We start from the raw sequence: 15,505 nt of genomic DNA, 5'->3' as shown, positions 1-15,505 counted from the left end.
GCGTGCGCCCGTGCGAGGCCCTCGCCGGCCGGTGGGCGCGCACCCCGCCCCGCCCTCCTGCGCCTGAGCGCGGCCTCGCGGCTCATCCCACGCGGTGGCGGCTGTGGAGTGCGACTGCGGCTCTGAAGCGCTGTCGGCCCAGGTGCCAGCCGGCGCCCCCTCGAGCGGCCGGCACTGCGGCACCCGGACTGCGCCAGCCCCGCCGCCCGCCTCCCGCCGCAAGGTCAGCGCCAACCCGCAGGAGGCGGCCTGGGAGGGGCAATGCGGGGGGCTGCGACCGCTCACCACTCCAGCTCGCACCCAGGGGTCTGAGTGGATATTGCCACCAATACGTGCCTAGGGTGGGGAGAATGAATCATTTCGCTGTACCAGCAAGCCGCTCACCCAGGTTCTCTAGGATCACAACCCTGACATTAGGGCACTTACTTCGTGCTACCCATTGACCTGCGAGTGTCTAAATGAGCCTTCACAAAGTCCCTGCTGGCCCAGCCCGCCTGTGCTCTGTTTGCTGAGATTATTGTCTTCCAGCTTCAGCAGCAAAGCTGTGCTGTCATGTAACCCACTTTTTGCTGCAGCATCCTTATCACTCAGACTAACCAAACAGCCAGCTTGTCAGGATGCCAACAGTTCTGAGGAGTACAGTGTGCATTACAACAAATCCCATGCTTTGAAAAGGCCTTCAGAAAGATCAAGTCATAAAACATCTAGCAATTAATTATAAGGAAATAACTGAAGATATGCACATATGCCCAGAACACTTTTATTTAAATTAATTGCATCTACATTTTAAACATGCCTTCACTTTCTTGTGCATTCAATTTATATAACTCAAATGTAAATTTATATTATTTGTTGAACATCTAGTATTTTTCCCCACCTTGTTCCAGGTACTGTGGAAGATACATAAAGAAGCTAATTTTGTCTGGAATGTGGGATTTATCAATAGGGGTTTAAGGTAAGTATAACACTGTTAAAATTGCTATGCTATTACTTTAAAACACAAAGTGCCAGGTATTATTTAAAATATATTGTCACTGATTTTCACATCATCTCTTTGAGGGACTGTATTGTTAATTTCTTTTTGTATTATTATTTTTATTTTTTCTACTTAGTTGTACATGACAGCAGAATGCATTTCAATTCACTGTACACAAATGGAGCACAACATTTAAATTCTCTGGTTGAATGGGTGTAGAGACACACCATTTGTGCAGTCATATATGTATCTAGGGTAATGCTGTCCATCTCATTCCACCATCTTTGTATTGTTAATTGCTACCTTTCTTTGCTAATGGAACTAAGCAACAGAGAAGTTAAACAACTTGCCTGAGGTCACATAGCTACTGTGTGATGGCAGTGAGATTGAAAACCTGGTATTCTGACTTGAGAATCCAAGCTCCTAACCATTGAGAATGAATGCATGGAGTTCTAAAATTAGTACTTATTTTTGAGGAGCCACTATCTTTTTTTTCTTGTAAAACTAACACTAAAGATCAGACTTTCTATACATCTGTGGGTCCCCTAAACTTAAGAATTTTATTGGGCCAACAATTCCACAGATAGGACTCTCCAAATTGTTTTTAGTGTTTTAGTTTTAGGCTGTTTGCCTGCCTACATAGAAAAGAAAACTATAGTAATATTGTTACTAAGTTTCTGTTGGTTAATCCCTTCATTAAAAAACAAGGTGTATTGTGCATCTATAATATGCCAGGCATTATGCTGAGAATTAGAAGACATGTAAATAAGAGTAAGACACAACACTTTCCCTTAAGGAGCTAATATCAATCTTAGGGATCTACTCTAATAGTTTTATTTAATCTTAATCACTGCCAACTGCCATCTCAAAATACTGTAGTCAGATTAAATTTCCATCCTCTTAGTCAACAATACAGATTAAATTTCAATAAGTGAAGCCTCAGGGACACTCAAGCCAAATCCAAACTGTAGCATCTTCTCAGAGCTTGTATCTTTAGTGCAACAATCCCTTTACCACTCATTCTGTCAACACAAGTACAGAGTGGGGGTGTTCTTTTTTATTAGGACTGACATTTGAAAATCTTGATATGAGACTGCTATGATAAAAATCAATCAGGGAATCATAGCTTTCATTAAAGAGTTCATGGTTTTCCATTTGGAAGTCTTTCTTTAACTTAAGGACTTATATCAATTTATCCTCTCTTCCTTTCCTAAAGTCTTATATCAATTTATCCTCTCTTCCTTTCCTAAAGTCTCAGTATCCTCCTTATGTAGATGGTCAAATACTCCAACTGTGCCTTTGATTCTGTTTCCTTTTTCTCCTTGCTCTGCTTGATCTGTCCTTGTTTTGAATCTTAACCATTCTCCTTTTCTTATTGGCTTTTTAAAACTTTAGCCTATAAATCTCTCTTATCCTAAGAATATTTTTTCTATCGACTTCTTGTCCTTCTCCAACAACTGTGTGCTATAGTTTGTGTCCTTCTAAATTCATGTATTGAAATATTAATTCCCCATTGCAGCAGTGTTGGGAGGTGGGACCCAAAAAGTGGTAATTAGGTCAGAAGGGCTCTGTCCTCAAGAGTAAGTATATCAATGTGATTATCATGGGAGTGAGTTATAAAATCAAGTTCCAGTCCCCTTTTGCCTTTCTACCACAGGTTGATGTTACAACAAAGACCTCACTAAATGTTAATGCCATACTCTTGGACTTCCCAGCTTATAGAATCTTGAGCCAAATAAATTTCTGTTTATTAGAAATCACCTCATCTGGGTTATTCTGTTATAGCAGCCCCAAATGGACAAAGATATTACCTAATATTTTTCATTTTTAAAGCATACATACACACACACACACACACACACCTTATTGCTTAAAACATTTTGAGGTTTACAAAAAAGTTACAAAAATAGTACAGAGAATTCCCATAAAGTCCATACTATATCATTAACATCTTGTATTAATTTCTATGACTCACTTGTTAATTACTTAATATTCATACCTATTATTAACTAAAGTCCACACTTTCTTCACATTTTCTTATATTTTCCTATTTTTTTTTTCTGTTCAAGATCCTACTCAGGTTACAATGTTACATTAAGTCACCATGTCCCTAGGCTCTCTTGGCTGAGACATTTTCTCAGACTTGTTTATAATGGCCTTGATAATTTTGAGCACTACTAGTCTGGTATTTTATAAAATCTTCCTTTATTGGGATTTATTTGATATTTTCCTCATGATTAGCTGGGGTTATAGATTATCAGGAAAAAGACCAAAGAGGCAAAGTATTGTCATTACATCATGTCATGGGACCTACGGCTTATCACTGTTGAGGTTGACTTTGATCATCTGGCTAAGATAGTGTTTGTTAGGTTTTTCCACTGCGGTATTCTTCCCTCTCTCCTCACCCCTCTTTGTCTTTCTGTAGTCTTTGGAAGGAAGTCACTATGCACAGTGTACTTAAAGAGTAGAAAAGTTAGACTCCACTTCCTTGAGGATGGAGTATCTGAGTAAATCATTTAGAATTCTACATGGGACATTTGCCTTTTCCACTTATTATATTCACTTTAAAAACTTACGTGCAATCATATGGTAATAAAAAAATAAAAAAATAATTTAAAAAACCACAAAACTTACGTGCAATAAAAAGCACTCTTTTTGATGTATATAGTTCTATGATTTTTTTCCCAACAAAATGTTTACTTAAGAAAACTTCAAAATAGCACACACAACATATTAACATCTGTATAAAACTTGCGTGCACATAATATTGATGCATAGAAATACAGTTTTAGTTGGGTTCCAATATTTCTATGAATTTTGACAAACATGTTCAGTCATGTCATCACCACCAAAATCAAGATGTAGAACTATTCTTATTACCCTCAAAATTCTTTCATCCATTTCTTTTTGCCCAACTACTCCCCCATCATGACCCTTCCTTGGCAACCAGTAAAAATTTTTCTATACCTATTGTTTTTCCTTTTTTGGAATGTTATATAAGTAGAATCATACAGTATATAGCATTTTGGTTCTGGCATATTTTGTTATCATACATTTTAATTAATCTTATGTATATCATAAGTTCATTTCATATTAATGGAGGGTAGCATCCCATTGTATGATGAACCAGTTTATCCATTCACCAGCTGAGGGTCATTAGAGCTGTGTCTAGTGTCTATTTTGTGGTGATTATAAATAAATGTACTAAAAACATTTATGCACAGGTAATATGTATAGTAACTTTTATTTCACCTGGGTGAATATGATTTCTAGTGGTATGGTAAACATATGTGTGACTTTACAAGGAACTTGCAGAGTGTTTCCAAAGTGGATATATCATTTTTCATCCCAATCAGCAATGTCTGAGTGTTATAGTTGTTATACAATTTCTCCAGGACTTAGTATGAGCAACTTTTCATTTTATTTTGTTTTTGTCCATTGTAACAAGTAGAAATGGGTATTTCATTGATTTTCACTAAATTTTTATATTGATTAATAATGTTGCACTTTCCCCTCTGTGCTTATTTGCCATCTGTTTAATCTTTTTGGTAAAATGCCTATTAAATTCTTTATGCCTGTTTTAAAAAATTTGGATGTTTGTTTTGTCATTGAATTTTGAGAGTTCTTTATATATTTCAGATCAAATTCTTTTTCAGTTATGTAATTTACAAAAATTTTCTGCCAATCTCTGGCTTGTTCTTTAATTCTATTGACAGTATATTTTGTAGAACAGTGTTTTAATTTCATTAATTCCAATTTATTAATTTTTTATATTATAGGTTGTGCTCTTTATGCTGCCTAAGATCACAAGATTTTTCCTTATGTTTTATAAGAAGACTTTTATAGTTTTATTGTTTACATTTAGGTCTATCTATGATATGTTTTAAATAAATTTCTGCATAATGCATGAGATATGATTGATTTTCATTATTTTGTATATGGATGTCCAATTGTTCTAGCACTTTTTGTTGAAATGACTTTTCTTCATTGACTTTTGCCTCTGTACCTTTGTCAGAATTCAGTTGGCCATTATCATAGGCATTTACATATGTCCAAACCCATCAAACTGTACATATTAAATGTATTCAATTATTTATATATCAGTAAAAATTATTTATTCTTTTTATACCTCAATAAAACTGATAAAGAATTAATTGGTTACATTTGTGCAGGTCTGATTCTGGATTTCAATATTTTGGGTTTTGTCCATGGTTCTTTGCTTATAACTTCCTCCCCCAAATGGGAAACTTTAATCTTCTGCTTTTAGCTAGCTATAAAGAAACTCTCTGATGTACCTTGTCTGATATAAAGTTATTAACCCCACCTCATTTTAGAGGGGTTCTACCTCTTATTCTGTAGGAGGGAATGCTTCACAGAGAGACCAAGAAGAATCTGGACAGATAGTCCTTGCTGGTTTCCTTACCAAGTTTATTAGCTATCATGCCTAAACAACAAGTTTCCATAAAAAACCAAATGACAGGGTTTGAAGAGTTTCTATATAGATGAACATGTGAAGGCTTATAGGAAGGTGAACCAGGACTTGTACATGTGCCAGGAGGATGGTGTACCCCAACTCCACGGGATAGAAACTCCTGTACTCAGGACTCTTCCAGGCTTTGCCCTATGTATCTTTCCATCTAGCTACTTTTTTGTATCCTTTAAAACATCCTTTATAATAAACTGGAAAATATAAGGATTGTATTTTCCTGAATTTTGTGATTCACTCTGGCAAACTAACTGAACCTGAAGAGAGGGTCATGGAAATCCCAATTTGTAGCTGATTGGTCATAAGTTCTGGAGGCCTTAGACTTGCAACTGGGTCTGAAGTGTGGGGGCAGTCTTAGGGACTAAACTACCTCCAGGTAGATAGTGTCAGAACTGAATTGGATTAGAGTATGTTCCGCCGATGTTCACTGTAGAATTGCTTGCGGGCTGGTGGGGAGAAATCCATATATCTTTTAGGGTCACAGAAGTCTTCTGTGTTTATTGTATGAGAGCAGAGGGAAAACAGACATTTTGTTTTCTCAAAATGTAACCTCTACTGTTTTATTGGTTTGTCTCTATTCTTTGATCCATACTATATTGTTGTCTTCCTTAGTGCAGCTTTTAGGCCTTAAAAAAAAAAAACCAGATGGTATCAATTCTCTAATTACTTTTTTCAAAGTATTTTTTGGTATCCTTTGACTTTTATAAATTTGAGAATCATTTGATTTGAACAAAAAAATTCTGTTGGTATTTTAATTTGAATTGTGTTAAATCTTTCAATTAATCTCTGGTAATTGTCATTTTAACATTGACTCTCACAATTCATGAACATAGTATATCTCTTCATTTATTTAGGTCTTCTCTGACTTCTTTTATTGTTTGATACTTTTTAATTGTAGATCCTGCACACAGTTTGTTATATTTATACCCAAGTATGTCTTAGTTGTGTAGTTTTTATAATTTCAATTTTTAATTGTTCATTGATAAAATGTGTGTGAGTGTGTGTATGTGTGTGCGCGCACATATGTGTGAGTGAACTAGAAATCGAATCCAGGACTTTGTGTGTGCTAGGCACATATTCTACTACTGAGGTACAACCCTAGCTCATACAATGCATTTTTATATTGCCCTTCTATCCTGTGACCTTCCTAAACTCAAATGTTATAGGAGGATTTATTTTTGTAGATACTTTAGGATTTTTTCATGTAGACAGTTGTTGTTTTGTTTGTGAACAATTTTACTTACTAGTTTCTGTGTTTGTCAGCTTTCCATTGCTACAACATATACCTGAGACCAACTTAAAAGCAGGAAAAGGTTTATTTTGGCTCATAGTTTCAGAAGTTTCAGTCAATGGTTGTTAGCTCTGTTGTATTCAGGTCTGTGGTGAGGCAAATCACTATGGCAGGGAGCATGTGGTGGAGCAAAGCTGCTCACATCAAGGCAGCCAGGAAGCAAAAAGGGAGAGGAAAGGCCTGGGTCCTAATATCCTCTTCAAGTGCATGCCCCCATGATCTTCCTTTTTTCCACTAGGCACTGCCTCTTAAAGTCTTCCAATAGCAGCAAGCCTACAACATATGAACCTTTAGAAACATTTAATATCCAAATCATAACAGTTTCTGATCTTTATTTTCTTAATTTTTTATAATTTATTTCTATGATTTCTAGTGTGATGTTGAAGAAGAGTGGTGAAAAGCAGACATCTAATTTTTGGGGAAAAGCATTCAAGTTTTTTAATGTTAAGTATAATGATTGCAGGAAGTTTTTTTTTTTTTTTTTTTTAAGATGCCCCTTATCAGATTAAGATGGTTTCTAGCCTGTAGCCAGCAATAACCCAGGATCTTTAGTTTTCTAGTCACAGGAAAATGAATTCTGTAAACAATTTGAGTGACAAATTGAAAGTAGTTCTCCCTCAGCTATATTAATTTCCTAATGCTGCTATAACAAATTACCAAAATTTAGTGGTTTAAAATAACACACATTTACTATCTCAAAAATCTAGGGATCACAAATTCAAAATGAGTCTTATAAGGATAAAGCCAAGGTTAGCAGGACTGAGTTCCTTTGTTCTGGGGAAGAATCTACTTTTTGCCTTTTCTAGCTTCTAAATGTGAACTGTATTCTTTAAATCGTGGTCCCTTCCTGTATTCTCAAAGCCAGCAAAGACTACTGGAATCTTCCTCATATCACATCACTCTGGCTTCTTTCATTGGCACATTTTCTTCTCTTAACTCTCCTGCCTGTTTCTTGCATAAAAATCCTTTTGATTACATTGGGCTCACTGAGATAATCCAGAATAATCCCCGTTTAGGATCTTTAATTTACTAATAATCTGCAAAGCCCCTACTGTAGTTTGGATCTGAAATGTACCCTAAAGGACATTTGATAAAGTCTTGGTCCTCAGCTTGGTACTATTTAGGGGGGGGGTGTAGAATCTTTAAGAGGTGGGGATAGTGGGAGGTCTTCAGGTCATTAGGGACATAACCTTGGAGGGAATGGAACTCTGGGCCCTCCCTCCTCCACTTTTACTTCCTGGCTATAAGATGAATGGTTTTAATCACAATGCATTCCTGCCATGATGTTCCACCACAGGACAAAGCAACAAATTCTGTGAAAGTGTGTAGATTCTCCTGTGAGTGGGTAGTTTCTTACAGAAGAGGGTTGATGCTCATGTAAGTGGGCATGGGTTTTTTTTTAATAGATTCTCATGCAAGTACATGGATCCTCATGGGAGTGGGTACTTGTATTTGGTAGTTAAAAATATGGCTTTTAAATAACACAGAATGTGCAACTATTTATGTTTTTCTATTAATAAGAATCATCCAGTGCTAGTCTTTGGGCTGGGCTATGATAATACCTACTTATGCTAGAGTTTCTACACTAAAGGCAATTTAATCTTATGAGGAAGTCAGATGTCATAGTAATAAAATATATATGAGTATAGTGTTCCAAAATTTGATAAATTTCTCAAAAAATGTAAAAAAAACCACCAAAATATAACTGAAATGAGACCACAGAAAATAGCAAATTTCTGCTTGAGGCAATCCAGCAAAGAGTTATAGATGAGATTCCATTTAACCTAGATACTACAAGATGAGCAGTAGTTTGGAAAGGGAAAAGAACGGGGGAGTGAAATTGCCATCAAAAAGATATGTAAACAAATGCATAATTTTTTCAAGGAAGCATGGTATATTGGGAGACCAGTTAGAAATCTGGTATTTCCTCATGGAGGGCTGGCAAAAAGGCTGGAAGAATGCTTTATTTTGTTATCTGATGTGCAAATCTGACTATGTCATGTCTTTTTCTGGATCCACATTACTCATGGATAATGAAAGGATGAAAAAATTCCAGTGCTTGATTTATTAATTTCTTGCTTGGTGTAATGTGATGGTCCCAGTTGTTAACATTTTGTAATTAATCTTTCCAACAACATTTTGGAACTGTACATATTAGGAAAGTGAGGAATGAGATATAACTTATGTGTATGGGGCAACTTAAACATTATTAAGCAGATAAGTGCATTTAATAAAAAGATATAGAAAGAACCTATGCTGGGAATAAAAACAATTAAAACAAGAAAAGGAAAAAGCCAGAAATAATAGCATTTCTGGTAAAATTTGATACATTTTAAGGTTATTGAACTCTATTTCTTATGAACAAAAAATCATAATAATTGAAAGTAATTGTGTAAACAATTATTTTATTACTCATAGGTCAAATTGGGAAGATTTCCAAATAACACTGGGAGTATTTCTATTCAAACATCTAATTAGTTGAATGTTCTCTGTGTTTAGCCCCAAATACCACATAATGTAAGTATATTTCAGTTTATGGGACACTTGGCCAGACTTTCCAAATCATAATGGGATACACAGGGTTTATTACTTGTAATTTCATCATTATTAAATTGAACATAATTATTATCAACCAATAATATACAGACTATATTGTTAAAGGGCCAAACCTAGATTTTAGGAAGACATAAAGACCCCTATTATTGGCCTACTTTTATTTCAAAATTATATTTAAATTACTTTTATGTTGATATACAATACAGTTTTACAAAATCAGCAGAAAATGCTGATTGAGGGGCTGGAGATGTGGCTCAAGCGGTAGCACGCTCGCCTGGCATGCGTGCGGCCCGGGTTCGACCCTCAGCACCACATACCAACAAAGATGTTGTGTCCGCCGAGAACTAAAAAATAAATATTAAAAAATTCTCTCTCTCTCTCTCTCTCTCTCTCTCTCTCTCTCTCTCTCTCTCTCCCCTCTCTCACTCTCTCTTTAAAAAAAAATGCTGATTGAATTCAAGGCACAAGCAGTGACAAATTCTTAAAAATAAACTTTAAAGATATATATATATATATATATATATGGAGCAAATAAATTATAATAATTGAAAGTAAATGTACTTATCTCCTAAGAAAATTAATGAATATATGTATAAAATAACATCAAATTGAAGTGTAAATATGAAAAATATGACTTCTAAAAATAATAATATTAGAAGGTTATGGCTAACAATTTAACATCTGTGAGGGGAAATTATAATTCTGGCATAATGAAAACAATGTGAAGTCTGAAATTGTGAAGAGTTGCATTAGAATTCTTGTGTCTCAGCCACTTTCTGTGATGCCACTGCATTATCTGTAACATTCTGGGCTTCTATTTTCTAGAAGATAAAGTTGGCAAAACAGTGCTTAGCTTGAATAGCTTTTCCAGCAAATTATTAAAATATACAAGGATTCCAGCAAAATGGCCTTTTCATATTATGAGTGACCACGTATACTTTCTGTCCTTACTTAATATAAATATGATATGAGCTGAGTAAATAATCAAAATAAGTAACAGGTATATTGAGTTTTGTTTTTACTAATGTTCAGATACAAGTTATGAAATGGCATACTGGGCAATGTACAGAACAATTTAAGTAGAATACTAGGATTTTTGAAAATTAGGCTCAAAATAAGTGAGCATATAAATTGGGAATTTTTCACTTTTTTGAAAAAGAGAACTTGATAGAAACCTCAAATTCTGGGAAGATACCATGCAGAAGACCCATAGTCTGTAGAGCACCAGAGGAAAGGACCAATATTTCCTTAAGACTTCTGGGATAGGTTCTGTGACTGTTAAAAAAAACCAATCATGCAATGGACTGTCCACAAAATGAGTAACTGTACCTTAGAGTATTCAGCTATCAGCTAGAAAATTATCTTTCAGAATGGCACCAAGAAGAAAATTAAGGCCTTTTCCATTTATAAAATCTGATTTTTCATCAAAAGCTCATTTGTTATGATTACAACGAATTGTGAATTCAGAAAGTGGTATTGAATTTTTATTTTGTATATATACATGTGGTTAACAAAGATTTTATTAAAAAATTCATGAGCTTCATGTCTTGATTTTTTTAATGTATGGTTACATAGTTTTTGCCTAGTGTCACTAAGGTTTTTTTTTTTTCACTTTGAACTACAATCTTGAAAGATTCTGATGTGGTATTTTGGGATCTTTTAGATTTGATTGTAATGATGTTGGCAGAAAACTTTTATGATGTTGAGATATGTTCCTGTTATCCCTAGTTTTTCTAGTGTTTTGAACATGTATAGGTGCTGTATTTTATTGAATGCTTTTTCTGCATCAATTGAGATGATTATATGATTCTTATCTTTCAGTCTATTGATGTGATGAATAACGTTTACTGATTTCTGTATGTTGAAACAACCTTGCATCCCTGGGATGAACCCCACTTGATCGTGGTGCACTATCTTTCTGATATGTTTTGGTATTTGATTTGCCAGAATTTTATTGAGAATTTTTCATCTATGTTCATTAGCAATATTGGTCTGGAGTTTTATTTCTTTGATGTGTCTTTGTCTCGTTTTGGAATCAAGGTGATTTTGGCCTCATAGAATGAGTTTGGAAGTGCTCCCTCTTTTTCTGTTTCACAAAGTAATTTGTAGAGTATAGGTATTAGTTCTTCTTTATAGGCTTTGTAGAACTCAGCTGTGTATCCATCTGGTCCTGGGCTTTTCTTGGTTGGTAGGCTTCTGATGGCATCTTCTATTTCTTTGCTTGAAATTGATCTGTTGAAATTGTGTATATCATCCTAATTCAATTTGGGTAACTCATATGCCTCTAGAAATTTGTTAATGCCTTCGATATTCTCTATTTTATTAGAGTACAAGTTTTCAAGATAATTTCTAATTATCTTCTGTATTTCTGTAGTGTCTGTTGTGATATTTCCTTTTTCATCACTTATGTTAGTGATTTGAGTTTTCTCCTTCTCTTTGTTAGCTTGGCTAAAAGTTTGTCAATTTTATTTATTTATTTGAAACCAACTTTTTGTTTTGTCCATTTTTTCAATTGTCTCTTTGGTTTCAATTTCATTGATTTCAGTTCTGATTTTAATTATTTCCTGTCTTCTACTGTTTTTGGTGTTGATTTTCTAGGGCTTTGAGATGTAGTGTTAGGGCATTTATTTGTAGGCTTTTTCTTCTTTTAAGGCATTAACTCCATGCAATGTACTTTCCTCTTTCCTTCATAGTATCCCAGAAATTTCAGTATGTTGTATCAGTGTTCTTATTTACCTCTAAGAATTTTTAAATCTCCTCCTTGATGTCTTTTGCAACCCACTTGTTAATTTAGTAGCATATTATTTAGTCTCCAGGTGTTGGAGTAGTTTTTATTTTTATTTTACCATTGATTTCTAATTTCATTCCATTGTGATCTGATAGAATGCAGGGTAGTATCTCTACTTTTTTTATTTGTTAAGAGTTGCTTTGTGGCATAATATATGGTCTATATTTTAGAGAAGGATCCATGTGCTGTTAAGAAGAAAGTGTAATTGCTTGTTGAGGGATGAAATATTCTATTAAGTCTAAGTTATTGATTGAATTACTGAGTTCTATAGTTTCTTTGTTCAGCTTTTTTTTTGGAAGATCTATCCAGTGGTGAAAGAGGTATGTTAAAGTCACCCAGAATTACCGTGTTGTGATCAATTTTGACTCTTGAGAAGAGTTTGTTTGATATTATAGATGCTCCATTGTTTGGAGCATACATATTTATAATTGTTATGTCTTTTTGGTATATGTTTGTATAAAATGTTCTTCTTTGTCCCTTTTGATTAACTTTAGCTTAAAGTCTACTTTACTTGATACAAGGATGGAAACCTCTGCTTGCTTCCTCAGTCCATGTGAGTGGTATGATTTTTCCAACACTTCACCTTCAGTCTTTTCCTATGAGATTGGTCTCTTGGAGGCCTCTATATTATTGGTGGGTCTTTTTTAATCCAATCAGCTAGCCTATGTCTTTTGATTGGTGAGTTTAGGCCATTAACATTTAGGATTATTATTGAGACATGATTTGTATTCCCAGCCATTTTTGTTATTTAACTTGACTTGTTTTTTCCTTTGATTATCTTTTCCTTTAGTATAATTCCTCACTGCTGATTTTCATTGTTGTTTCTCATTTCTTCTTCATAGAATGTTTTGCCAAGGATGTTCTATCTGTAGTGCAGGTTTTCTAGCTGTAAATTCTTTTAACTTTTGTTTATCGTGGAAGGTTTTTATTTCATCATTAAATCTAAAGCTTAATTTTGCTGGATACAAATTCTTGGTTGGCATCCATTTTATTTCAGGATTGTTTTGGTTGGAAATCAGTGTATTTTCTGCCTCCCTTCTCATCCAATAGTTGGGATTATCTGTTCTTAGTTGGTATCTCCACCCTCAGGATGGTGGGGGTTACCAGAGTGTGAGGGTTGGTCTTGGGTGCAGGGCACCTGGAAGCGGGGTATGGCACCCACAATGCTGTTGGGAGACTGCACCTCAAGGATCTCCTTTTGGATTCTGCTCCTGTGACATGGGCACCAGGTCTTATTTCTTCATCTCGCCTGTAGACCTCACAGTTCCTGACCTCTAAATTGGTCTCTCAAGTGTATCTTCCTCACCTCCTTTTCTATTTCCTTATCAGAAACCATTCTCTCCGGGGGGGGGTCTTGTGTGTTGCCCTCTGGTGGCTGTGCATCTGTTGCCAGAGGGCTATTTTGGGCAGTCACTCTGCCAAGTTAATGGCTGCTGCTCAGGATTGGGGGGAATTAGAAAAAATTGGGTAACTGGCTACCCAGTGTTCCAACCTGGTAGTTGCCCCTATTAAAGATGGTGATGGAGATGACCCAAGATGGAGGCAGCTGCTTTCAGCGATGGGGTGTCGGGTCAGGTGGGGGGAGCTGGGTGATGGCTTGTGCGATGCATTCTGAGATGAGCTCTGTGGTGTGAGTGTTGCGGCTGTCAGCTTTCTCCAGAGCCTGTGATGTCCCCAGGTGCAGGCAGGCTACCATGAGTAGGGGACTATGGCAGTAGCTGCTGAATCCCAAGATGGAGGTGACCACAGGAGGCCCACGTAAGTAGATGGGGGGGCCACACAGAAGTGGCAGCCAGAGTTCCTGTGCATGAGTACTATAGTGGCTGAGTTCATTTGCTTAGTTTCTAGCTAATGAAATTTGGCTAATTTCTAGAATATATTGCCTAGTTTTAACATATTAAAAAAGCAATTTTCTCTGAGTATGTCTACTATGTTTAGAGAGGAGTTTATAAGGGAGCTATTTTGTCTGCAGTTATTTTTGTGCCAGAAACATGTGACCTATTAATGAGATTGACTTGAAATTCCAGTAAAACCCAAGAAATCAGATGTTCACAGTTGGAGAAAGGAAGGAAAAATAATGTTATAGATAAGAAAAAAATTTGCCTATGGAAAGACTTTTTAATATTCTCTTTGAGAATTAGGATTATGCATTACTCTTCTTTGTAGTCCTCATAATAGTTTACACATAATAGAAATGGCAAGGAAATAGAAATATTTTATTACCCTAATTTTTTTTGATCCTACAATTTTGGGAATCTTAGGAAATATTTGGACCAATAGAATACATACTTCTAGAAGAATCTGACAAAGTGATTTTGGAAGAATATAGATTTAGGTAGCCTGAAAGGCTTATGTAGACTGAGGGAGCTGGAAAGAATTTTTGTAAGCCTGGACTCTGTCTGCTCTTTGTACATTTAACAATACAAATCATAAGCAGGTCTGAATCCTTTGATGAGAGGGAACACTCTTGCACATGTTCTTAATCTGCTTTAAGTGGTCCTGTGCCATATGGGAATAGACTGGGAACTAATTAAAGTGTTCTGGAAGCTCCTAGAGTGCCAGGGAGTAGTTCTCTGAGAAGATTCTACTTATAATAAAAGCTAAGTGTTAGAATTAATGATCCACTAGCTCAAGAACAAGCTCCGAGGAATTGTTGCTCCTAGGAGAATACAGGTAGATCAACTTCTGGGCAAGATTCTTGTTCTATAGAGGCTTTGTCGGCAAGTAGTAAACAAAGATGATAGGCCTGGGAGGAAGGACTCTCTGAGCTACACTGGAGTCTATTTAAGAGTGGTGGAATAGAAATGAAAAGTTTATGATCTAGTGGGAGACACATTTTAAAGGCCTGGGAGGAAGGACTCTCTGAGCTACACTGGAGTCTATTTAAGAGTGGTGGTATAGAAATAAAAAGTTTATGATCTAGTGGGAGACACATTTTTTTTTCCTTTTTTTTATTGGCTGTTCAAAACATTACAAAGCTCTTGACATATCATATTTCATACATTAGATTCAAGTGGGTTATGAACTCCCATTTTTACCCCAAATACAGATTGCAGAATCACATCGGTTACACATCCACATTTTTACATAATGCCATATTAGTGACTGTTGTATTCTGCTACCTTTCCTATCCTCAACTATCCCCCCTCCCCTCCCCTCCCATCTTCTCTCTCTACCCCGTCTACTGTAATTCATTTCTGGGAGACACATTTTAATAGGAGTAGATTTAACATGAAGTGACTTGTACAAGCCCTTCTAAAGTCCTGGGAAGGGCTTAGCAATATTATATTTTCCCTTAAAGAAGCTCTCTCCCTAATGCACACAACCAAAATTGCATAAGCTTCAGTTTTTATAAAACCTATATCTTGCTCTGCATTCAAGTATAATCAACAATTACAACATTCGATT

At 35.8% G+C, this 15,505-nt stretch overlaps 1 protein-coding gene across 4 annotated transcripts in view; it reads left to right on the top strand.

Moving 5' to 3' along the window:
• Positions 1 to 7: 7 nt before the first annotated feature.
• Spata31f3 (SPATA31 subfamily F member 3) overlaps positions 8 to 15,505 on the top strand; it is an 84,102-nt gene continuing 68,604 nt past the window's right edge. For 2 of the 4 annotated variants that reach the window (XR_013438166.1, XR_013438165.1), the window contains exons 1-2: positions 9 to 223; positions 888 to 955. The gene's annotated coding sequence lies outside the window, so the exon portion shown is untranslated. Of the gene's footprint in view, positions 224 to 887; positions 956 to 4,755; positions 5,138 to 15,505 lie in introns of those variants that run through there. The other 2 variants (XR_013438168.1, XR_013438167.1) reach the window with 2 other exon arrangements.

This window comes from Ictidomys tridecemlineatus, chromosome 4 (genome assembly GCF_052094955.1).
Source record: "Ictidomys tridecemlineatus isolate mIctTri1 chromosome 4, mIctTri1.hap1, whole genome shotgun sequence".
Lineage (NCBI taxonomy): Eukaryota > Metazoa > Chordata > Mammalia > Rodentia > Sciuridae > Ictidomys > Ictidomys tridecemlineatus.
Note: the sequence above shows the minus strand (reverse complement) of the source record. Positions and strands in the feature narration are given on the sequence as shown.